Raw genomic sequence first — 27533 nt, forward strand, 5'->3', positions numbered from 1 at the left:
AAGTAAATTAGTATTAGTAATTTAATTAGTTACAAAGTTATGATAATAAAATTGGTATGCCACCATACCTCGCCTAGTTAAACCCAATATGGTGGTCCTATCTATTTACCTCTGGTCATATTTTTCAAAGGCTGGCACTTCGCTGCATTTCTTGGGATAAGTGTCTCCTGACCTGGGCATTGGTTTCAGTCACAGGGCTTAGTCCTCCCCCATGCCTTTAGCTTTTATAGAGAGAGATTGCTAAGACCACAACATTGGTTCTACAGGCTTGAAGACTGCCCATTGACCAACACACATTTTTTAAAGGCATAAGACCACCATTAAAGGGACGGTTGGGGTGCTACAACCACATGGAAGTTTCCTCATTCTTCCTGTGGAGTACCTCTGTTAAGTAAAAAGCATATTGACATGTTTAAAAGGGATCTTTCCAGCATAAAAAAAGCATAAAGGCTCTTAAAGGGACGGTATACACACCTTTTCAACCTGAGCTCAATCAGTAGGACTTGTGCTGAACATACTTTTTGCCCATTATTTTAGTAAAGAAATATTGACAGTTTATGCTATTTCTGGCACTATACAAGAATATGAATCCAGTTTCACTTTAGTACTTCCTGTCACTTCCTGATCCCGCAAAACTTCTGAGGAGCTAAGGAAACTACTTACCAGTCTACTTAGAAGCCCCTAATAATGAGCTGCTCAGAGGAGCTGTCTAGAGAAGGGAGGGGTTTGTTCAGAGGCAGATAGGGAACAAATTATCCTGTTTATAAAGGAAGGTAAGGAAGTGCTTTATAGTGGCAAAAAAAAATATAGGAAAATATGGATTTTATTTGAAGAAATCAGTAGGCCGAATGTAATTTCAACACAAGTCCTATTTATTGTGCTAAAGTTTTAGCAAAGGATTAAGTTGTATACTGACCCTTTAAGAGAAAAATATTCTTTGCACCAAAAAGCATGCAGACTTATGAAATGACAACTATATGAAACCCATGGAAACCTATTGCAGGAAAGGTGTTCCCTCATCCAAAAGAGTTTTATTATAAGCAAATAGGGAGTCTATACTTATTCTCATCCCCTATTTCTGTATGGGAACAAACAGGCAAAAAAGATGTTGGGCAAGATTATAGTATGTAAAGAAAAGAAATTAGGTGAATAAAGAAGTTTAGCGGGGAGGGGAGGAAAATAGTTCACAGAGTTGGCCTAAGGTTTTTTGGTGGACCCCTGGCATCCTTGGTTCTCCTTGTCATTCACGTTCTCTTGGATCCCCTTCAAGGAGGTAGAAGGTATGAAAACAAATCTGGCTTGGGGGCAAAGTAAATAAGGCCTAGCCCATGATGTATTGGGAATTAATATATCATCTAACAAATGGGTTATAAAGCCTGAGCTTGCAATAGGAGTAGTATTGGCATCAGTATTGTCAGTACCCCATATGCATTGTATGTATGTATATCTTTATTTATAAAGCGCTACTTATGTGCGCAGCGCATTGTGCCCACTCTTAATTAATAATTTTTTACCCAAGCATTCACGGTCAGTTGAGTGGCATGGTATTATGCTTATATATCCAGGACCTGAATTGCCTCAGGTAAAATTATGCACCAGGTTTTAGTGCACACATTTGTGCTGCAGTTCTATACTGTGCTTATATTTTTACTTTGCCCACAATAGTAAATGTGGTACTGTGTCTTTTAGCACAATCTAAAGCTGAAACATTGATATATGAGAAGTGAATTTTTCCCAGCAGAGTAGAATGCATACAGCTTGATATAACTGAGAGTAGGACAAGATAATGTATACAGAGTGGTAAAACAGAGGCGATTTTCTCATAGTGCTATAGAAAGTATGCAGCTTGATATAACAGAAGGTGCAGCAGAATTTCTCAGTACATATTAATATAATGTATGTAGACTGATATAAAAACTCCCGCATGAATTACATAATTTTCCATCATTTTCTCATGCCATATCCCATGACATACGGCTTCTCTATAATGCAGATTGTGTATAATTGATTTAATGCCTCGGAAGAAGTTGCATTATGGAACAAAACGTGTTTGACTTTTTTTTCCAAACTTTCCTCCTCCTCCTCCTTCCTCCACTGGGACCAGTTACGTGCATAGCATGAATTAACCTCTGAAAAGATGGAGGAACATTTTTCATACTGTATATGATTCTACATTTGGCTTAGTATTGGACTGGCTCTCTGGGATACCAGGAAAACCCCTTGTGGGTCAGTGGTTTGGAGCAGGCCCTCATACTCCAAACCATTTGGCCTACCTCACTGTCATTCCTTATTTCTGTATGGGAACAAAGAGGCAAAATAGATGAATAGCTAGATTATAGTATGTAAAGAAAGAGGCTAGGAGAATATAGAGGTTGAGAGAGAGTGGGCGTATGGTCTAAAGTTTCTGGTGGGCATCATCTCACACCGCTCAGTCTTCTCTTGCAAGCAATAACCCATACCAAACATGTGCAATTGAAGCTCGGTCCATTGTGACTTCAGCTGCACATGATCAATATAGGACACTGATTCAAAGCAAAAATTCAGAGGCTCAAGATGGTGCCCATCAACCCCACTGTGGTACTATGCATTTTGGAAACAGGTAGGGCAAACAGGGTTGTATTAAGTGGGGTGTGGTTCAGGAGATGGGAGACCACTCCAGCGATGCCTTCCCACTGGCAGTAAAGTGAATCACTGGTGGGAAGGCATATGCGTCACTTTGTTTATTCAAAGGCACGCAAAGTTTCCTGCAGGAGAGGTGATTTACTTTATTGCCCTTGGGATTAGTCACCCATGGCAGCCAGGATTAACTGTGGATGACGAATCTCCCTGTGGTCCATGGGTCTTAATGGAGTTCTTCTTTTAGTGTGTCAAATTTAGATTTGACATATATGAAATGTAGATACAGTGTTATCACTTATAAACATTGACAAAAAAGAATGCCACCCTATTTTTCCTTCTTTTATGATACTTGAATAGATCTGTGTTTTCTTGTGGCAGTTGTTTAAATTGTATGACATCAATAAATGAATGAGGTTTATGTCCTCTTTTATTAATAAGGTTACAGTGTTTAAAACCACATCCTAAGCCTTGCATAAAAAATTCTTCATAGATGTTAAACATGAGCCTTTGAAGCCTCATGTGTCTTGTATCAATCATGACCGTCTTACAGTAGTTCAATAAGAAGGGTCATCCTTCAATACCTCCTTCATTTTTCATGCACCTGATGGATCTGGATGTCTGCTCTTCCCACACAAGTCAATAGCCCTTTCCTTACTTGTGGCCTTTGAATTATCACAGGCCCTCCTCACTTTTATCCTTTCGGCTGTAACATAATACACATTCAGGAACTGCATCGAGGCCAGAGAATTTTAATCCCATGCTTGCATTCCATGACTGTGGGACAGTCGACAGACATATACAGGACACTACTGGGCCTTGTGCAACCAGTGGAATCCAGGAATGTATATTTGCTTATTTACTTTTAATAGCTGCTCATTACATGCCAGATGCCAAAAAGCCTCTCACGGGAGCTTATTTCCTAAATGGATCATGACATTTGTATAAACAGATATTAAAACTCTACCCTCGGTTGACCATATTTTAAAAATAGATTGTGTGTTTTGGTGTAATGTATGTAAATTTCGGTAGGCAAGTAGTCTTTATAATCACAAATAGTAGGGAATTCTGGTCCTTCTTACATTTATATTATAATGTAGACAGCACACTGGAAACACATGGAGAAACACCAGATACCTTAGTGTGTTTGGCTTTGCAAAGGCAATGTTCGATGACTTGCCAGAGGCCCCCAAGAAATTCTCAGACCATAGTCCTACTCTCCATACTACTTGACTCAGCCTCTTTATTCTCCTAGTCTCTTTTCTTTACTGTAATCTATTCCATCTGTTTAGCCTGTTGATTCCCATATACCTGGGCCCACCAGGAGTTTCCCTGGTATCCCAATGGGCCAGTCCATCACTGTGCAAAGGTTCCTGGGAGCCAGCTACCACCCATGGTCAGGTGAAAATACATACAGAAAATGGAGCCTCAAAAATAAAGTTGCAGTGATAACGGAAATGTAATTATCGTGTGGGTTAAGCTGTCTTTTCCTACATACTCTCTGTAACTAGTGTATTTAAAGGGTGGAATAACTGTGAAAACATCCATATGCTTATGTAGGTGTATGTGTTATATGTGTGTCTATAAGCAGGTAAATATATTTATATTTGTGTATATGTGTTTGTGTGTACGCCCGCCACATTGGAAATTTTGTTCCTCAGAAGTTTCCCAGACAAAGGACAAAATAATCATTTATGGAATAGGTTGTCTCCTCTGTATGGAAGTAATACAGTTCTGCAACTATTTAAAGGCCAGAGTCAGAAAACAGGGAGACAGGGAAAGGAACTTATATACTTATATATATATATATACTTATATAACAATACACGGTTTTAATAGTCAAAAGCCTTATTAATTAAAAAAATTAATTAAAATGATACTGTTCCAGGGCTGTATCCAGTGTAGGGCACTGAACCTGAGAAGATTTTTCAGAGGCTGCAAAGCACCCTGGCTGTCTTTGCTCTATGGCATCACAGTTATGCCTTGCTTTTAAATATATTATAAGGGATTATCTGCAAGTTGGTACGACCCTGACATAGTTCCTATGTTGATTTGTCAAAAACCAACCGTAAAACTGGGTATTGGTGGGGTCCGGTTAGAAACTAAAGGTAGTCACTATATAAGTTTTCCAAAGGCTTAAAATGATTGGCTGATAGGCAAACGCACTATTAGCCAGTATTACTGCCTTCAGTACTTTAAAGTTTTAAATATGTTTTGAACTACCACTATCTTTGTGTATCTTAGCTACTTGATCTGGGAAATTGTTTGGAGCTAAATACAGAAAGTGTCTCAGCTGGAACCAGAATAACCAAAGCAACACAATAGTTGTGTGTGGCACTGACCTGTATCTGGCTCTCATTTTTTTTTTTAAAAATGTACCCACCTCAGCCCAAATCCCTTCACTCCTCATTTGGCCACTCCTGCTGGTGATGTCACCAAGGGGGAGGGGCCCACTGGTCATCATCACAAGCCACACTTTGTGAGCTAAACCCAGCAAACCCATGGGTCCCATAGGGCCATGCCAAGAAATGCTCTTATGCCACCCACCTGCTCCCCCTTCTGTAACACCTTGTGCTCCATTCTGGGAATGCAAAATGAACATCAAGACACAATGTGCAAAAGGCCTGGTGCTCTACACCCATTTTTTTGCTTTGATAATGGAGACTTTAAATGTTGGACTGTATGGTGTCTTTTACTTTCTAGAAAGAGTTCTCAGGCAGGGAATGCATCCAGAAAAATTCCAAAGTCAGAAATCTCATTGTTACATATGTAAGTTACATTGTAAACAGCAAAGTTGTGTATTATTACCACTGCACGGCAAACATTGTATTCTTATTCTTAGCCCTCAAAGGTAATGTTTCCTGTACAAAAGCTTTTAAAACAAAGCTGCCATCCCCTTTGGGCATTTCTAATGTTCTTGTCTAACAGCACATTGAAAAGCTCTTTCCCGTGCAACAACTGAGCTTTTACAAATATTCCCATTTCTGTGGAAAAAATGGTTTCAGTTGTACCGGTTGAACAAGTTTAGTATTTTTTGTTGTTGTTAAAAATGTCTTTTAGCGTTATTTTGACTATGGCTTAACTTGCCTCATCTAGGGCATTTGTAAGAGCAGCAGGGGCATATATGGAAGCACAATAAATGGTCTGTTAGTGCCAAATTTCTAATGATTGCAGTGTTCAATTTAATATGAAAAAAAGAAAATAAACTTGCTCACATAGCCCTATTGAGCATGTTTGTAGCTTACTTTAGTTTTCTGTAGTTTGAAGTTATTAGCAGTTTCCTCCATCTCAGCATCCTTTGCCAGTCCAAGAGTAGAATATGCAGGTGGCATCTCCAGTGAAACACTGCTCTGCACACAGCTCTCTTTCACATTTGTAGTTTACTTTAATTTTCTATAAATATAATTTTCTATCATTGCAGCTTTTAGCAGGTTTCTATTGCTAAACTGGGGCCTCCATTTAAGCATCCTTTGCCAGTCCAATATAAGAATATACTGGTGGCATCTCCAATGAAACACTGCTCTGCACACAGCTCTCTTTGTCCTCTTAGGATTTCAGCTGGTAGAAGAAAGGTATCTCATTGGACACGCCACCTACAAATGAAATTCACCCTTGGATTGCACACGTGGCAGCCCTGATAAAGAACTACTGAGATGAAGGTTCCAGTGTAGAGGTAGAGCTACACCTAATTTTAAACAACTCGGAATGGAAAATTAAAGTCATTTGAAAAAGGCATTTTCTAAGAATAACATCTAATTTTAGAAAAAATCCCTCTAGAATAGTTGCATTTATTGCATCTAATTCTTGTGCATTCAGTCTAACTTAACATAACTGTGCACATATACCCAATATTGGTTCTCTAGAATATAGGTGGCAATGCAATGCTTTTCTGAAAGCAAGAACATCTGATTTTATTCAGGCTGTAGGTAAAGATAGCACAGAGCTCAGTCATTTATTAAATAGCAGTTTAAAAAAAGAACAGTATTTAAGACTGCCTTTATTCTCCTAAGGGTTTCTCCTTTAAACATTCAGGAATGGATTCTATCCAGCCTGCAGCGTGTCAATGGATTTCTGCATTGCCTTGTATCATAACAGCATCTAGCATGTACACTCACCTCCTAACATGATATTCTGCTTTAATGTCTTGGTAGCTGAGCAGAATACAAATGAGTCCCTGAGGTTTGAAGCAGCTTGAAGGTGGTTTTATTTTTTAACCAGAATGCTCAAATCCCTTGGGTTTAGTTGCTCAACCATATCAGGCTTTTCTCTTTCAGCAGAATAGCAAATATGATGCAGAAAGTTCAAATCTGCAGGCTAAGGAAATACTCGAACCAAGTTGGCCTTCTTACATTTGCAGTCTACTTTTGACTTTTGAGGGCAGTGCATGCTTAAATGAAATATATAATTATACAACTATATATACATATATAAATGCATGTCAGTATATCTTAGTAAAATATATTATTATCTCCTTAGGCAATCGTCTGTTATTTATACTTGTTTAATTTTGCCATTAAATGTTTGTGAGATGTGTTATGTCTCTGTAAAGCTAAATTTCAAACTGTACCCTGAAACTACAGAACTGCATTGCTTTGCCTGAGTGACGTACTAAACTGTGGGGCAAAAGGGCCTGGAGCAGGAGCTTTGAATAGACAGTAGAAAGGATTATGTGCTACTTGTATGAAATGAATGAATATCAGTGCAAAGTATGACTTTTTCTTTTGAATTATATTATTATCTTCTAAGGTAATCGTCTGTTATTTATACTTGTTTAATTTTGCCATTAAATGTTTGTGAGATGCGTTATGCCTCTGTAAAGCTACATTACAAACTGTACCCTGAAACTACAGAACTGCATTGCTTTGCCTGAGTGACGTACTAAACTGTGGGGCAAAAGGGCCAGGAGCAGGAGCTTTGAATAGACAGTAGAAAGGATTATGTGCTACTTGTATGAAATGAATGAATGAATATCTGTGCAAAGTATGACTTTTTCTTTTGAATTTTTAATAGTGAAATAGAACAATAAAGAGAACAAATTATTTTTTTCCTCTTCTTTGTTTTCCCTACCTGATACAAAAGGGTTACTGACTAGTGTGTGGATTCAGCTTTCAATGAGGCTCCACATTTTCCTGTTTTTTGACAGCCACCTTACTTTATGTTTTCCTTAGTTCCCCTGCAGGTTAATACTCCCATTACAAAAAGCTTGCAGTGGGTATGGTCTGTAAGCCAAGATACTATTGAGTATCTAAACAAGTAACAATTATCAAGGCATAATATTAGAAGGAACTACCCTTTATGCATGCGCATAGTCCATACATAGGGAAATTACAATACTTTGTCAACATTTTCCTCACGCCTAAACCAAGCACAATACCACAGGAAAATCTTAGAGTAAAGTAGCCATTTCATTTGATAGTGAGTAGCATTGTGTACTAAGTTTACCAAGCATTGTGTTAACAAGTTTTAAAATTTTGTACATTTTTGGTAGGTGGTCAGCAGTAAAACAATAGTCACATTTGCAAGAAGATGATTTGTAAACTGCTTTAGTCTGCTGGGATTCATGATATGGTCTTTTTGGAAAAAAAGTAAGAAACAATAGATGAAGGGGACATCTGAATCAGAATGGTTTCTTGGGAAAAGGTGAAACAAAGGGATAAAGTGAGGATGGGTCTGACCTACAGAGTATAAAGGGTTACAGTCTCTATGACCTATTTTTATTTCACCTGCAGACATCAAAAGACACACAAATTGGTTAGTACTTGTCATTTTTTCCATTTCTTATCTTTAGAATGAATATTCACAATATTCACAAAAGAGAAAATGTAAGGCAATATTGGTTAGAATCTAATTGGTCATTTTGCTTTTATAAAACCTACTTGGCATAAATGTTTTGTAATTTTTTTAAGCAAAATTAAAAAAAAATGTTATTACATACACGGGCATAGGCACAAACTAATAATTCAGGTATATTTTCCCAAACTTGTATTACATAAGAACTAATATGTACAAAAAAATGTCAAATGAAAAATATTTGTTCTACAAACAAGATTATTATTATTTTTCCCCAGTGTACAGAGAGATAGGATTGCTCTAAGCCAGTACTGAATAATAATTATACTTAATCCGAAAACACATTGCATGGAGGTGTAACTGAAATTTGTATTTATTATGTACACTGCATTTTGTTGGGTGTGCCATGTCAAGGAAAATAGCTGGTAGTAGAAATACCATGAATAGGAGGTGAGAATGAACAGATACACTTTTTTGATTAATGTCTAGTGATCCCCGGGAGAGGTCTCCAGGGGATTGGCTAACCCAGTGCAAGCCCAAGGAGATCTCGCACAGCTGTATATATCAGTGAGTTTATATAGTTTTGTTTGCACAGTACACAAGCATTGAAAGCCAAATTCCAGCCCAGAGGCTAAGGTTGCCACCTGGCTAGCATTTTACAAGCCTGGCTGGTAAAAATTATGCTTGATGCCAATGGTTTTAATAGGTAAGATAGATAAAACTATATGAAGGCTGGTATATTCTCCAGAAAAGGTGGAAACCCCACCAGAGGCACACACATTAGAAATTCAACTCTGATAATCTGCCAAGATTTTCTATAAACACACCAAAGAGATATATCATGTTTGGATGGGGGAATAGTTGGATTATAGATTTCCTAGAAATCTCACTGAGGAGTTTGAAGCTTAGCTTACACCCTGATCCTCTTTACTGTGTAGTATCTCTTCAAAATCTATTTTTAATGTCATTATAAGTCCCAGTATAGGCATGGGTTTGAGGGTGCTACATCCAAGTTTGGCTAAACCCTAAAAATGAATATGGTTAAAAATGCCATATTTTATATACTATACTTACTGCACCAGACTAAAGTTTCAGCATCTCAATAGCAGCAATGATACAGGACTTCAATTTTGCCACAGGAGCTCTCCATCTTGGAAAGTGTCAATGACACTCACATGCTCAGTGTGCTCTAAACATCTGTTGAGAAGCTAAGCTTAGGGGTCGTTGCAAATTATAAATAATATAATAAGGTTTGTCTGTCACAGAAGGGGATGCTGATTATTAAATTCTGATGCTAGTTGCACTGGTTTCAGAGCTGTCATGTAGTAATTATCTATATTAATTACTAATCAGCCTTATATTGTGACATTTGTGATATATTACATATATACAGTATATTGTGAGTGGGTGCCTAAGCTCAGTAAGTGACAGCAGCACAGAGCATGTGCAGGGAATCAGCAGAAAAGAAGATGGGGAGCTACTGGGGCATCTTTGGAGGCACAGATCATCTCTGCTAAAGGGCTGTGGGTGCCTTGGGCTGGTACAGGAGCCCAAAACTTAATGTACAACATTTATGCCTTACAGCTTTAGTTTTCCTTTAAGTACAAACATGCTATGGAACTTGTGGGAACTTTCCAAGTCTAATTAATGTAGTGTAAAGTGTGTCAGAGGTGCATATGATCTGGGCAGCTACAAATACACACAGGGGTTTTTTTTGGCAGGCTTGATGATACTTTGTTTCCTCCACCAGCCATGTTGTTTTGCTGGCAGAGAAAAGGCCTGGGTCTGACAATATCCTTAAAGAGCAGAATTTATAATAAAAACAAGTTTTCAGTTCTGATCCTAGGTTAGAGGTGGATGTATTTAATGATTGTACTAGTAATTTCCCTACCCCCCTTTTCTATTCTGTTGACTTACCCCATCCTCCCCTTACAAAACATTAAATAAAGAATTAAGAAAAGAAAAGAAAAAAAAAAAGATCCTAGGTTAGGCATTACAAAAGTGACTTTTTGCACTCCTGCTAAGTGCCACCTACACAAAAAGGGATTATTAAGTGACAGTAACAGTAATGTATTCCTTTGTTGTGTGTTTGTAGTTATTTTGGCCATATCAATAGAGCAAAAAGTGGGATTAATGAAAGCACACTGATCAAGCGCTTTTTCTCCTGGCATTACAACTTGTAAATTTATATCGTCCCTGAGAAATACCGATACAACTTTGGAGGCCACGGACTTTTCGTTCTGTGTGCAGTATAAAAATAAAGGAGCTAGTGTTAGAGTTTCACTGGAAGCCCGGCAGTTCCTTTATTCCTTTAGCAGTCTCCTGTGAGATGAGATGACCAAGCACCTGGCCAGTCTGATCTCATTTCTGCTGAGGCTGGAGTATTCCCTGCACATCAGCAAGTCTCTTGGAATAGAGCAGTTGAGCTGATCCTTTATCCATATGGCAACACACGTGTGCAAACAAATTAAATTACACTGGCAGCTAATGGGTTAACAGCAAATGGGGGTATGAAACTCCTAGTAACTTCTCTATGTACCAACATTAACTAGAGTGCCAACAATGTTTGCAGCACTTTGTAAGTAGTAAGAGATATTAGGCTGAAACAGCTGCAAGAGGAAATCATAAAAGGTACTTGTAAACATTTACTATAGTTTAGAGCATTTTTTTTAAATTCTAACAATGGTTATATAATACCAACAGTGGCACTGGGCTTCTGGCAGCAGGGAAGGTGCACCGCCGCCCTGTGCTCTAATCAGGCCTGTCCAACTGGAGGCCTGTGGGCTGAATGTGACCCTCTAAAGCATTTTTATGGCCCCCAGTCTTCTCAATGGCTTCATAGACTTCACTATGTGACATCATCAATTTAATCTAATTCATCCCTCCAACATATTATCATACTTCCCAACTGTCCCGATTTTCGTGGGACAATTTTAACAGCTCAGCCCGCAGCAAGAATCTGAAAACTCCCTCATTTCCCTTTGATATCCTGCACTGAATGCTCATAAAGATACAATGTTTCTCAAACGTAATTAAATAAGTAGCTTTTGGCAGAGAGCCCCGAAAACTTAACAAGCTACAACTGTACTGAGATACAGTTGTAACTAATAAGATAAACAGGTCTCTTGGGAGAACAAGATTTGTATTTCACCTTCATTAGAATGAATGACCAAAACCCCCAGAAATGTGTTCAAACTTTAAATAACCTGCCATATTTTGTAAAATGGGAGTGGTATTTAGGGGGTGTGGTTACAAAAATGGGTGCAGTTAAAATAAAAATTGGCGTGCTACGTGCAGCATTTCTTTTTGGCCCTCTTTACATTTTTCAAATGTTGGGGGGTATGTATTATATAAGAAATAATTGCCCACTACATATAATAAGTTGACAGTGCAGCTCTAAATGATGCAATGTTTAATTGGGGTTTAAGCTATTATGTATAAAATCCAAACTGTAGTTGTTGTTAAAAGAATATATTTTCCATTTTACATATTACTTTGCTGTAGTTATTCAACCCAACATTTTTTTTCAGTTGCAAATAATATTCTGCTGTGAGTGGCTGATTGGCTGATTCCAGCCATACTACAGGTATGGGATCTATTATCCAGAAACCCATTATCCAGAAAGCTCCGAATTACAGAAAGCCTTTCTCCCATAGACTCCATTTTAATGAAATAATTCAGATTTTTAAAATTGATTTCCTTTTTCTTTGTAGTAATAAAACAGTACATTTTATTTTGTCCCAACTAAGATATAATTAATCCTTATTGGGCGCAAAACAAACCTATTGGGTTTCATTAACGTTTATTGATTTTGTAGTATCAATAAGGTATGGGGATCCAAATGGGTCCTATACCTGTACTGACACACAGCATGATGGGCTTATTTGCACCAAATCCATAATTTCTGAAGTTCTCCTTAAGTTTTAGCCGAATACTTTAAGGAATCGGAACCCTAATTTGCACATTCAAATTTGAGGAGATTTAAAAAAAAAAAAAATAAATCCATCAATAGCAATATAATAGGAGCCGGTGACAGAGTTTGCATACGCCTAAAATGGATATAGGAAAAATGTAAAATATGCTGAAAGAGATTGATGACAGCTGCTACAGTAGGGCTTGCAGAGGATTTCATTGCTGTTTCAGGAACACAGCAGTCTATAGTAGTGGTTGAGCCTGGGGCAGTGTCATGTAATGCGGGGACATTAAACGCTCCATATGATGTCACTTGCATATGTGTCCAAGGATAGGTACGTGGCCATAGTAACAGCAATACTTAAGATAGGTATTGCTATCACTATGACAACAATTGCTGACAGCCTGATTGTGCTGTAATGAAGGCCTGGTGCAGCATTCCCCAACTAACAACAGATCTGTATGGGATTTCTTACTTTTGAGGTTTTTTGTTTTTTGGCATTTTAATTAGTTTGCGCTTTTGATATTTCAATCTTTTAATAAATAGCTTTTTAGTTTTAGTGGAGATGAGGTCATTTGTGGTTTCAAAAAACTCTTAGGGACAGATTTATCAAATGTGAGATTATAGCTTGCTACAGAAAAATGTACCTACTTTCAATTCATTCCAATGGGATTTTTAGAACCTTATTTATCATTATAAAATTCTGTGGTGAGCTCTAATCTCACATTTTGATAAATCTACCCTTTAGTCTTGTCCTACTCAAGGCTACCTAATATCATTATAATTATGATAATTTGGGGCTTTTCGGCCCCTAGCATCACCTTGAGGTGGCCTAGGGAATGCCCCCCCTTGCTTAGGTTTTTTGTGTCAGAAAGGGCCAAGGGGGGTTGCATAGAATAGGAGAGAGCACAATAGCAAGAAGAGTCACAATTCTCACTTAAAAATCAGAATGCCTCCTCTTGAAGTAATACACTTGTCTTGTAGACCTGACTCCAGAACAGCAATCGCATCAGTCCGGTGTTAAGGCACCGCAAAGGCATCCAAACCTTTTGGAAACCATCTATTGTATCTGCCAGTGCAGCAACTTCATGGAAGGATTTCCACAACTCTGGCTGTGCGCATGAAAATCACATCTCTTAGTTCTATATGATTATTTTATAACATATATACTATTGCATTTGTGAAAGAATACCCAGTCTTGCCTTAACCAGGAAAGTCACCATCATTATTTAATTGCTTTCAAAAAGCTATCTAGATATTTGTTTAAAAAGGAATAAAATCTTCAAAGTGTCTGTTTTTTGGTCTCTTTTGTAGCTGCTCTTTGTACCTAGTCTTTGTAACTGTTTTATATGAAATTGTTATTGCAGTGTTTAACCTGCCTCCTCTACTATGGCCTTGTGAATGCAAGTATCACTATATAGATATACAGTACATACAGTACATAGAATGCATACACTATGGTAATCAAACCAATTCAGTTCTTCTATAGCTTAAAAAAGGTATATTTCTGCTACGCTGAGCTGCTTGGCAGCTCAGATCTTTCTCAGCAAGTAGTATAGACAACAGTATGGATCAATGATTATTTCCTATTAAAGCTGATTGACTGTTTACTGAGCATGTCATGTGTGTCTTCTGTGAGGGTCGTCATGTTAAAGGGTAATTGAATTTGCTGTGTTTAGAATGACAGTGTCCAATTTTGATGCAAATGCCTCATACGCAATTGGGATCAGCCACAATGACAGCGAAGGTATAAGAAGGTGTTTAATAGCGTTGGAAACCAGTGCTCCAAAGCATAAACGATGGTAATAAATACCAGGGTGTGATATATCTTTGTCAAGTGGCTTACAGCTATGTCAGGCAGGTTTACAATTTCACCACCCACCAGCCTTTTTGCTTCTCTGTAATTAATATGTTGAGCTTATTTACTTTCAAAGCCGTAGAGAGTAAATGGGAATACACTAAATTTGCTAGGGGTGCAAAGGGGACCACTGTTTCCAGGGTGTGTGAATATAGCCTAAAACTGCTGTTGTACGGTAGAGCATTTAAAGAAAAATGAACATTTTAATTTTGAATTACTTAGTAGAAATGTGGTTTCATGACCATAAATGGATGAGATGCCAGCCTTTTAAGCTGATACTTATTACATAGCCGCACAGAAATCAGGTTAAGCTTCTTGAGACCTTTAAGAGTGCATGCATGCTGTATAGTAGGGCTATTAAGGGAAGATTCCCAAACACTGAAAGAGTATATGTTGCATAGTTGGATGATTAAAGGGAAGAATGTAGAGAATTAAGAGTTTGCGCTGCATAGAGGGACAATTAAATGAAGAAGTAACTTAAATAATCACTGGTGTCATGTAACTTGCCAAGGCTTTAAAATTGTTGGGGCCCCCTCCACATCTTCTTACCCACAATCCATGTGTATTTTCAGGCCTGAGCAAGCAGGAGGCAAGGTGTGGAGGGAAGTTGGACACAGGTCCCTTCTCCCTGCCACACACACAGCCACTGGGCCTTAACAGAAAAATATGTGTTGCAGAGAATGCAGAAAATGTAATGAGTGCTTGTTGTATGGAGGGGCAATTAAAGAAGTTATTCACCTTTACATTAACTTTTAGTATGAAGTAGAGATTGCTACTATGAAACCATTTGCAATAGGGTTTTTGAATTATTTAGCCTTTTGTTCACCAGCTTTCCTGTTAAACTATCTGGTCGCTAGGGTCCAAATTACCTTAGAAACCAGGCATTGGATTGAATGAGAGACTAGAAAATGAATATAAGAGAGCCTGAACAGTAAGATAAGTAATAAAAAGTAACAATTGCAGGGTCAGTGACCCCCATTTGAAAGCTGGAAAGAGTCAGAAAAGAAAGCAGATAATTATAAAACTGTAGAAAATAAAAAATGTAGACCAAGTTGCTAAAACTGGCCATTCTAATCTAAACACATTAAAACTTAACTTAAAGGTCAAGAACTGGGAGAGCGATTGTAATATAATGTGATATGTAAGGAAAGAACTTGGAGAACTGAATAAGTTCATGTCGCACAGAGAGGCAATTAAGAAATAAATATGTAGAACTACATGGTTTATGATGCATAACAAAATTGCAAAACTAAATAAGAACTTAGAATCACATGTATCACAATACATTAATGAACTCTTTCAGGGGAGCTTATACCCAAATATTGTCATTAGGGCCACAACATACTCTGCATATATATATATATATATATATATATATATTGTAGATAATATTATTTGTAGCCTGTCATTATTCAGGACATCATGCATTGCTACATTGATTATATTATTTCACAGTGTTCCTTGTTTATTGTCAGCATGGTTACCCAGCAAGGTGTGTTCAATATTGTCGTGTAGATACTGTTCCTTATTATTATTATCCAGTGTCACATGTTTTATATCGGTGAATAAAAAATGTAAACTAATGTCCTTGAGTTTTCGCTAAGTGCTGCCTGTCAAGTGAGGCCACAGCGCTGCTTACAAGCCATTTGTTCTTCAGAGGTCATAGCCTTGTTCTATGGAGTCTTTCAAGTTCGTAGCTTCATCCCTTGTAATAATCCAAGTCGTAACCCAATTCATTAAGTCCCTGGATGTCACAGTTGCTGTAAACTGTAAGCATCCCTGTTTTACATTCTGGGCTACACTGTTTGTAGCTGCCAAGAATACATTTGTGTGTTATCTGTGGGTAATATTACATAGGCTTCAGACAGCAGTAGTATAGTATTTTCCTTCTGAACCAATGTGAGACCTACATCGCTGTTGCAGATAGCTGTTTCCAATTTTTTTTTTTAAGGTTACAATCTATTTTGGCAAGGTCATCTAATGCCATATGTAGCCTTTTCCCGTCTGTTTAATCATTCAGAGCCTGCCATTTGCCATTATAAGTTTATAAATTATTCAGGGTCATTTTCCTTTGTGACATTTCTACCAAATTAGGTCTTGCATGACACAGTTTGCTGTTTACCCTTTTCTAAATTTCTTTATGGTTAATCCAATTCATAAATAATGTACAGATGATTTTGGGATTTGTAGTAGGCAGGGGAAATTGACAAGACCACCCCTCCTATCATTCAGAGGTGGACAACAGCCTCGAAAAAGTAAACATCTATACATGCTGTGCTTATACTGGTATGGGATCTGTTATCTGGAAACCCCTGAGCCAGAAATTGACATTTTTTAAAGTGATTCCCCTTTTCCCTGCAGTAATAAAACAGCACCTTGTACTTGATACCAAATAAGACACAATTAATCCTTACTCAAGGCAAAAGATTTTTATTGGGTTTATTTCATGTTTAAATGTTTTTTTTTTTGTAGACTTAAGGTATGGAGATCCAAATGACAGAAAAATCCTTTATCTGGTCCATTATTCGGTCCCTTGCATTCTGGATATCAGGTCCCATGCCTGTATACTGAACTTACTGTACCAGCTTTGGCTTTCAGCAATCCTATAATAGTAATCATTCACACCTCCAGTGCTGTACACAGGAGCTGCCCATCTTCTTACCCTGTTATGCTATCTTTTGAGTGCCACTGACACCGCACATGCTCAGTGTGCTCTGGGTTTCGATTGATTTGTTGAATCAGCAGAATAGAAGATGGGGAGCTGCCGGCAGCATATTTGAAGTCACAGATCATTACTGCTAAAGCGTTGGGTTGGGCAGGAATTAAAACTCAAGACAAAGTTGAAGCATTTCGTGTCAATTTCTTTTCTTGAGCTTTAGTTATCCTTTAAGCATGTTATATCTGCTATTAACAATAGCAAACAAAGTATGTTTTAGAACCTCATAGCTCCTGTTTTGGTGGCAACAATGGTGCTTATTTAGTAACACAGGGTTTGCACCAGTGTAGTAACTCATGGCAAACAATCAAACATTTGCTTTCAGTCTCTAACTTGCAGTAGACAGTTTGTAAGGCCTATTTCACCAGGCACTCAGTTTTGGTTGCTGTTTGTCTTGCCAAGCTTTATCCCTTGGTGGAAAGTATTAGCACCCTAAATTATGAACATGGGTAACCCAAATGCCCTTGTGAAGTCTTACATATGGATGCAGTATTGCAACATGGAGTTCTCAATATATTAGGGTCAAAACTGCTGATATACCAGGTGATGGATAGGTTTACAAATAAAACAGAACACTGGAAGCTTAACTGTAGTTTACTAGGTTTCCACAAAACAAAATAAGTAACTCTTTACCTTTATAGCACATAGACAGGACCTTTACTGTTAACATTCACAGTACTCTCTGACCATTTTGCATAAATTATGTTTGATATTTAGACACTCTATACATCACACTTAGGGGCTGATTTACTAACCCACGAATCCGACCCGAATTGGAAAAGTTCCGACTTGAAAACGAACATTTTGCGACTTTTTCGTATGTTTTGCGATTTTTTCGGCGTCTTTACGAATTTTTTGTTACCAATACGATTTTTGCGTAAAAACGCGAGTTTTTCGTGGCCTTTACGAAAGTTGCGTAAAATCTTGCGATTTTTCCGTAGCGTTAAAACTTACGCGAAAAGTTGCGCCTTTTTCGTAGCGTTAAAACTTAAAAGGTGCGAAGTTTCGCGTAAGTTTTAACGCTACGAAAAAAGCGCAACTTTTTGCGCAAGTTTTAACGCTACAAAAATCGCACGATTTTACGCAACATTCGTAATGGCTACGAAAAACTCGCGTTTTTATGCAAAAATCGTATTGGTAACGAAAAATTCGTAAAGATGCCGAAAAAATCACAAAAAATACGAAAAAATCGCAAAATACCGATTTTTACGAAAAAAACGCAATCGGACTCATTTCGACCCGTTCGTGGGTTAGTAAATCAGCCCCTTAGTAGCCCAAAGCAATTAACTTCTCTTTGTCATTACACTTGGTTAAAGTGAGAATTTTGAGTAACCTTTTCTTTTGTTTAACAAATAGCAATGTATAACATCACAATAATACAGAGTAAACCTAATGTACCTTAACAGAAGTGTTACCTATAAATTTACCTTTACATAACACTACTCAGGAACCTGATGTACACCGTGTGTACTATAGGACCAAACTCACTGGATGTAGCAGGCTCCAGTTATGGGATCAGAACAGCAGAGGTTTATGTTTATGGAGCATTTGAAGAAGGCACTTATGAAGTCTGGAGTCCGCAAGGAATTCCTTAAATAGTGCCTAGGGAATTTGTATATTCAGGTAAGCTTCTTGAAAAACTTTTTGCCAACAAAAAAATGGTTTTATGGAATTGGCCCATAAATTGGTTCCCAGTACATGGATAAGTCAGGATGAAATTATTGAAGAACAGGAAGGAGGGATGATGCTGATGGGGCAGTTTAATGTTCTGGCCAGAACTGAAGTTAATGCCCTTAAACAAATGCAAATAAACTAGGCTTGAAGCCTTGGTGCAGCTTTGGGCAGCAAGGGTTAATGCAGTAAGCTATTGCAGTCTGTTGATACACTTTGGTTTAGTTGTTCACCTGCTAGCATGGCTCCTCAGGATCAACATTCCCCAGATAGACTGGAATAATTCTCTGTTCTCTACCTGCTCCTGGTGCTGGAGGGCCCTCTACTGGTTAGGCAGTGCAGTCCGTTCTCCTCTTTCTGCTGCTCAGCTGTTCCGGTTCTCCCCTGTCTCCTTCACAAGCAGCTGGTGGCCATGTCCCTGTTCTTAGCTGGTCCGTTCTGCTCTATTTCCTGCAAAGCAACTGGTGGGCGTGTCCTCCCTCTGCTGCTTCCTGTTTGCTGTTCCAGAGAGAGACCCTCTCCCCAGGTACATGTAACTCCCCTGATAGCCTCTCAGGTCTCCTGTCAGCACCCTGACACTTCCTGTGCACCTGCTGTTCCTGAGTCTGCCCATGTGCTCCTTCCATAGGCTGATCCCCTGCAGTGTCCACAGCACTAGTACTCAGATCAGCTGTATTAGTAGGATGGCATATTGTTCAGTACACCTCTGGGATCAAGGATCTTAAATATACCTTCCACTACCCCTCTGCTGTTCTTCACAATTAGGCACAGTAAAATGAATATTTACATTTACAGATAACTTAGAACCTCTCTTTAACTTTTCATGTTATTAACTTATTATTACTATGATTCCTTCAGTACTGCCCAAAGCTTCTACCAATTTCTAGTGACTTTATCAAGCAGATTATACATTTATAAAGTAAATACACATTAGTCACATACAGGTAAATAATGCTTTCTTGATGGTTGATACCAAGCCCCTACAAGTTTAGGGCTGTGGCACATGGGGAGGTTAGTCGCCCGCAACAAATCTCCCTTGTCGCGGGCGCCTAATCTCCCCGTCTGCCATAGCCCTTAAAGTTAATTGCAAATTGGATACGTGCATCCGTGCCAAATTGACCAGTGTTTATAAATAGGACCCTCTGGCCTTTACACTGGCCGTGCCATGGAAAACACATTTAAGAAACTGAGCAGTTTGTGTGGGTACTCACAAATGTACATAATTATGAATAGAACATCAAAGCAACATCTGAAAAATCTGCCCATAAAACTACACAGCAGATGAAAGCATAAAACAAATAAAAAATTAATAAATAGCCATGAAATTTCAAGGCAAGCAAAATAAGAGTGAGAATATTAAATGTTTGTATATCTGGGATGTTTTTTTCTGGTAAAGTGATAATAACATCTAAAGGGATGAGGGAATTTGTAGTACTTTAGAAAATCATCTATTCCCCCAGACTGCCTATGTCCAAGCGGTTGCTTTTCTGCTATCTATAGAGCCAGTGTTGGTAAGGGGCAGCATGTGTTTCCTTAGCATACACAGTTTCACCAGGTACCGTTTCTTGGTATCAATGCCGGGGATGTCCGGGGTTTTCCCACCCATCCCCACCAGTTGTGCATGCACCACGAGATGGAGTTTGTTGGCTGCTATATGAGTGCGTTTCTAGTATCAGCGCTCTGATATGATGAGATGCATTTGAGGTCTTGGTGGCTACTGATACACTAAAGGGGCAGGTAAAATCTAAATAAAACTGAGATATGGAAGTGCTTATAAAGTATAATGAATGCTTGCTTCAAGGAGCCATTTCATTTTCAAGAGCACTATGCTGCATAATGCTGGGTATACTTCTCGGTAATCCTTATTTATGTTTTGCAAGTGACTCCCCTTCTTTTTAGGTGAGCCACCACATAATTATATTGTATAGAAACTCTCTTTGCATCAAACCTTTATTTACCATTCCTCTTAGTTGGGCTGAAAGCTTAAACAGATTTTCTCTAACATTGGCTTTATAATGCGGCTAAACCCGGCTTTAAACAGTTTAGTAAGTTTTAATATTAGGGTTGCCACCAGAAACAGTCATAACTTTACATAGCGGTGGCAAATATTCTGGCAAGCACAACACTTTTTGACTGTGTTACCAGAAGGTAAGGATCCTCACTCTTCCCTGCTGCTGGACATTCTCTGCATTCAACTGCAGTTATATTTGATATATAGTGCCTGCAATAATACATCAAAACTGCTGTTCTAGAGGGCAATATAAAACAGGGTGCAGTTGCAGCCCTGGTTTCCACTCCTACTTTATTCAGTATTTGTAAAGACTTTTTTCAGAAGCAAAGCGGAAGTGGAAAAACTTCAAATTAATACACTTGATTTTGGAATGACAGGCAGGTGTCCGCATACTTTAGGCCATATAGTATAAATAAAACATAACAATAAATTAGCTAAATAGATATACCAAAACTAAGAAGGGTTAGATATTGGTATCGTTAGAACTTGGGTGCAGATGTTGGCCAGTCTTTCTTGTTTAAAGTTGACTTTTGGCTTTGTACCTCAGTTTAAAGCATTCCATCTCATTATCCATATTAAATGTCTTCTCTTTCTTGAAAGACTAGTTGTATAGGTAATTGAAGGCTGTCTCTCCTACCATTAATTTAGCAAGTGCTTGGAATCTTCTAACAGTTAGGATGATCAATCACATAGTAGTAATAGAGGGTCTCTAGATGGGCCTGTTAAGAGTATAATCCACTTTGCACCAATTCATGTGCTGTAACTAGCTCTTCCAGCAATATATATCTGTATGAGTAATGGGAACAGCAGCACAATATGTAGTATGTATAACAGTATGTATGCACAAGACCTAGATGACCAAAGGACTCTTTCTCCAATCAGACAAGATCACAATGTACAGAGGATCTAGTGCTGAGCTTAACTTATGGGCAGTTTCAATATTGTGTGCAGAACAACTGATCATTCTTTAGAATAAAAATAATTTCTATGTGGAGCCATGTAGTTTCTAGTAATGTCAAAGGCAAAACATGTTTTGAAACATGGTATAATAATTAAAAACAGCTCAATATTAAGTCCCAAACTAATATCACTATCAATATTACAGCATGTTAAGAACCTGTGGCCTAAAAGGCAGAGCCTCTTAAATGGTAAAGATCATTGCTGGTCCTGTTTAGGGAATAGGCTAAAGTCAAGTAGCTGCAGGTTGGTTCCTTTGATGCCATGTATATAAGTGGGAAAATTGATGAGCCAAATCAAATCCTGACCATTCAGATTTACAGGTTATGGAGAACCCAAGAAGTTTACCAGCAGATCAAGTTTGCTTAGTTGGTTTATTGCTTTCTTTTAGGGTTAAAGTTTAGCATGAAGCCACAAAACCCAGCCTGTAGCCTTGCATCTGTTACAAATACAACTCCCAGCAATTCTACGGCTGTTAGTGATACTGGCACTTGTAGTTCAGAAGTAGAAGGTCTGAAAGCAGAGGGCTGGGGGCTTTTATACATTTATTTAAAAAACATCATTTTAGGGAGTTAAACATTGATATCATTCTTTTTGCGTAATGTCTGCTAGTGAGCCCTAGGTGCTGTATTTGCTTTTTACATTCTTGCATCCCCCTGGGCTCCTTCTTCTTTAGCGAAGGCTCTGCCTTGAGATTGGAATGACTGCTGACGTTGCAAGTCATCCAGTATGCGAAGGTCAGTGTTCTAATACCCTCACTGCTGCTCATTAATGTGTGATACGTTGAGTTATTGTGTCACTGTCATACGGGCCAGATATTGAAAATACATCAGGGCATTCCTTTGTAGCAAGAGAACTGCCCTTCTCTGGCTGCTGTTAGCTGGAGGTGAATGTGCTAGGATGCCACGCATGAAAGAAGAACTGTCAGAAAGATTTTTGAGGACACTTTGTTATGCACTTTGCTTCTTTTAAAGTACAGAAAATGTTCACCTTCACGAGTTCCCCGTTCTTTTGGTGTGACGAGTAGCGAGGAGACCTCTATCCCTTTCTATATTTCACACAATAGCAAGGAGGACAACATCAAGGTGGTAATGAACAAGATGTCAAATTGTATTATAGTAGTAGACTGTGACATGTGCAAGGGAGCGCGTGGCAAGACTGCCAAAGTGATATGGATGGGGCCTTTCTATTTTTACCACCTGCAGACTGTGGCACATTGAGAGGTATTTTTATTTTAAGGATGAAAAGTTATGTTTTCCAATGCATAACATATTGTAAGGGAACAGCGGGTTATCTTTAGCTAAGGAGTGTGCAGAAACAAGAAGGAAGGGTCCTGTGATACTTCTAAGAAACCTGCAGTCGGTGTATGTGTGTATATGTGTGAGTGTGACTTTAATGAATGCCACAGCAAAATGACAACATGCGCCGCACCATATGGAATGAGTCATTGCAAAGGACTGCAAATAAAAAAAGCTTTATGCCGTCTGATGCACACACTGAGGGGAATTAGGAGCTGGTAATGAGCTGGAGTGGAAGAGCCAAGTTGAGAGCTTTTATTTCATTTATTTATTGCTAGCCATTAGGTGCTGCTAGAATCTGAAAGGGAGTGGATATTGGGAGACACAGATTTAGAAGAGCTAAAGGGGCAAATGATTGAAGAGGGTCTGCTTAGAATCCTAACATATGTAATTTCAATGTTTTCAATACGGATGTCATTGGGGTTAAGGGGACCTACAAGATTTTTGCTATGGGACCCAGGTACACAAGTGGTTGGATATATCTTTTAAAAAGTATAAACCTTTGGAAGTACTTATGCGTAGAGACGATGCTTAGTGTGGTCCTTCTAGCCAAGTAAGGCAGTAAGGTATGGTGGCATCTTTCTGTTTTCTGAAGGAATATTCAATACCCATGCCATGCTTGGAACATCACATACCATGTGTATAACTGGGTTTGCTGGTTTTATAAAAAAAAAACAGTTTCTCCTACATATCTCACGCACAAAGTGGACAGAAAAAAAGAAGTGCAAAGGTGAATTAAATAAATATTTATGCACAGCTTCATAAATATACCTGCAAGCAATTTAAGAATGCCGCAGATTTTCTTTTCTATGCGGGGTTAATATCTGTCTGTCTGAAGTGTTTTTGAATTCCCCTGGCACATTAGCTATTTATTGAGCACATTACCCTTCGGTGACATGGTATTTGGAAGCTTCTGTCAGATACTTATTACTCGTCTCTGTTACTGGTTGCACATATCAAGGTCTCTTTACTTGTTAAAAGCTCTCTAACATGAAGAATTGTGTATGCTTAATTGTGGCAAGAACAGCAGAATGCTTGCCCTAGCAACAGTCTACATGCCACCTTCTAATCTTGTTTCTGCCCACAACCCAAAGATTTCAGACCCTGCCTATTTGGCATTATCACCTATTTCTCTCTATTAAGATAAGATTATACTTTGGGCTTAGAATGACAGGATGGTTCTGTGATGATTTATAGGTGTTGACAGAGGAATAGAACAATGTCTTCATTTAGCAAAACAAGCTCCTTAAAAGCCTACAAACCAAGGAAAGCATACCCCAGCATAACAATCACATCCTGTTATACCCAGCTTTGCCTACAATATTATGTTAGGCCTGCAACATATAACACCCACCCTTTCCCATATGCAGGAATTGGGACAAAACAATCTTAGTTTGAACTCTACATGGTGCCTTGTGATACCTGTGAAATACACTCTATACCTGTACTAGAATACCTGTAGAGCAGCACATAATCCATATTGATGCTAGAGAGGGATTTACTAAAGGACTGTGGGAATGGAGGCAGAATCTATCCTGCTCCAACCGTGGACATGTTTTTTTCATCAGGAGCCCCTGCTACTGCCTGGATCACCTGGAGGGCCTGTGTTCGGGTACCCATCCTTTTTTGTGCATTTCATATGAACCGTGCTTGCTTTGACAAGGTTTTAAAATTTTTGAGAGGAACAATTCAGAATGGATTATTTCTATTTGCGCTTTTGGGGATAACGTTCTTTACAATAGACATCAGACATGTATTGGCCCCATTTGAACCCCTCTTGCTTTGCAATTGTAAATTGCTGGTATAATAAAAAGAATTTTCATGGTAGTCAGTCCTGTCCAGGTCTCTGTCTTTTCCTATTCCTGTGCAGGCATGTTGCATTGGCTTCTGGCTAGGGATCATAGAAACATTATTTCTAACTAGTGTAAGCTCTGTAGCAAAACTTCCTATTCTCCTTTTTTATCCCTTACCAAATTTTATCTTTTGGATTATAAAGCAGGCACATCTTAAATACTGTGCAAGCAATGTTCATTTCATCACGACTGTGTACGCAAAAAAATTATTATGTGTACACTTTAAAAACTGGTGTGCACAGTACAAAATTATTTGTGTGAACCACAATTTACAGCTGGCTTTATTCTTGCGCACTCTTGCAGGAGGCTCTGTGTTGGTAAGGTCTTTAGTCATCAGTCATTAATACTCCACTCCCCTTCTGTGTGTCTTCTTTCTTTATTCCCTTATACTCTGCATTTAAACAATCTTTCTGTCCCATTTGTTTCTCTCTTCCTTTCTAGGCTGCTGACCCATTTAGAATATGGGACTTAGCTTATAATATGTAGATTGTTATTTCCTAGTTGCATACATTTCCTTTATAATTATGCTTTTGAATATGGCCCCATGAAATGCATTCTTTACTTGCATGTTTGCCATTATGGGAATAAGGTCAATAAGAAATCCCCAAGGAGTTCATGCCTTTTTGTACCCCTTGTGCTTGTTGCGTGTGTATGTGTGCTGGGAAGCATGCATTTAATCCCTTATCTGTGATTACTAATTACTCATTTCTGCCTAAAGGACTTGGGAATACACTGCAGCTTCACTTGCTGTTCTTAAAGTGATTTTAGATGTGTAGTGTGCACTATACAGGTATGGGACCCTTTATCAGAATGCTTGAGACCTGAATTTTTCCATATAAGGAAAATTCTGTAATTTGGATCTTCATACCTTAAGTCTACTGAAAAATAATTTAAATACTAATTAAATCCAGTAGGATTGGTTTGTGTTATCTGGGATCAAGTACAAGGCACTGTGTTATTATTACAGAGAAAAAGGAAATCATTTTTTAAATTATTTGATTATAATGGACTCTATGGGAAATGTCCTTCCCATGATTTGGAGCTTTCTGGATAACAGGTTTTTGGATAATGAATCCTATATCTATATGAGGTTTTGGAGGGGTTTGGGTGATGAAAAACATATTTATATTATTATCACACTCTAGTAGTGATGTGCGGGCCGGCTCAATACCTGTGGGACTTGCAAATCCACTACCTAAGTTCCCCTATAGATTGGGAACCAATGGTATAAGATTGAACACAATTATTAATAGATTGTAAGCTCTTCTAATAAATGGTAAGGTATTCTTATCAATTGTAAGCTGTCCAGGACAGGGACAACATCCCAACTGTTTACTAAAACTCTTAGCAACCAAGTATTTATTCTCACTGTGGATAACTCCACTCCCCCTCACACCTTGTAAAGCACTACATACATTTGGGGTGATATATAACTAAATACAAATTATGTATAAAACAGAGTATTTATGAGTACTCTGATCAACCATTTCTAAAGAAAAAAATAGATTTTCTTTTTATCTGGATTAGGCACATTGTATCTATTTTAATAAAAGCAGCATGCATGTGCAGGCAGAAATGAATAGTCTTGTCTATTTAGCCACTGTACAGTGAAAACTGATGGTTACAATTATTGGTCAGATTTGAAATAACCAGTAATTATTTTATCAGCAGAATTACTTGTGCAAGGAAGAAAACACGGCACTGGGCACATGGACTCATGTTCATAAAGGCTGATTTGTGCTGCTCCTGCTGTGCATCAGTGTCTTCAGAAAGCACACACAAGACTATTCCCAACAGAAGGGTACAAGGGGCATGTTTACAAGATAAGGGGCAGTTTTCAGTACCTGGCATCTCTCCCTGCCCCCCCCAGACCTGACTGGCATTGATTCTATGCAAGCCATTAGTGGTCGTACCAAAGTCACTTGAACATGTTGTAAACCTTCTACAATTACTAACCTGAGAATTGTCATGTAATAGGTTAAAAGCAACAGTTTGTGTCAATCTTCTGCATAAAGCTGCTTAGTAAATAATCTGCCATAATAAATCAGGCCGTATCTGTTTTTTTTTTATATGTTGTTGAAATCTCTAGCTGTTCTTTGCATCACTACTTGTACAGAACAAATGTGCCTGCAGGGGTCGCCATTCTCAGCTGGCTTTCAGGGATCTGCCACCTTGTCAGACTACAAAGCCTTATTTATTATTATTATTTACATATCATTTATTAGAATGATGATGTTGATGGTACAGTGGGGAACATAATAGATGGAAATACAGTTTATAACTGGGGTTGGGGGGCGATGTGTAGTGGTTGTATTTTGTTTAAAGTTGAACTTCACCAAAACAGAGCCTAAGCTTTGCAGCCATGCAGAAAGAGAACGGTTTTTAGCTGGATTTCAGCATGTAAAAATGGTATTTATATACATTTTCCGAAGGAACAGATTATAGTGATAGGTATATTAGGGGTTTCTCTGTTGTGTGGGGCTCTTTAACAAATTTCAGTTCAGAAGCCAGAGTTCCCTTTTAACAACAAATATCTTCTCCATTATATTGCTTATTGCATAGTCCATATAATTAGTTCTTGAGTTTTAGTACAATTTAAATTATATAAATTATTTTGCACTATGAGCACTGTAGGTCTGCAGGATTTTACTTGTGTTTTCCTATTTAGTGCAGTAATGAAACAGCTCTGTAAAACACTTGAGTGTACTTCACCTTTAAATTAACAATTAAAGGGATAGTGACAGGTTCCAAGTTGTAACATGTCACTATTCCTCAAAAGCTCTTGTGGTTCAAGTGCCCCTCTGCCTACCCCCAGCCCACAACTTTCTGTGTCCATCTCTGTCATGGAAC

At 38.3% G+C, this 27533-nt stretch overlaps 1 protein-coding gene across 6 annotated transcripts in view; it reads left to right on the forward strand.

Moving 5' to 3' along the window:
- The window catches only part of slc8a3 (solute carrier family 8 (sodium/calcium exchanger), member 3), a 144342-nt gene that overhangs the window by 66253 nt on the left and 50556 nt on the right, over positions 1–27533 (forward strand). The window lies entirely within an intron of this gene.

Source organism: Xenopus tropicalis, chromosome 8, assembly GCF_000004195.4.
Source record: "Xenopus tropicalis strain Nigerian chromosome 8, UCB_Xtro_10.0, whole genome shotgun sequence".
In the NCBI taxonomy this organism is placed as follows: domain Eukaryota; kingdom Metazoa; phylum Chordata; class Amphibia; order Anura; family Pipidae; genus Xenopus; species Xenopus tropicalis.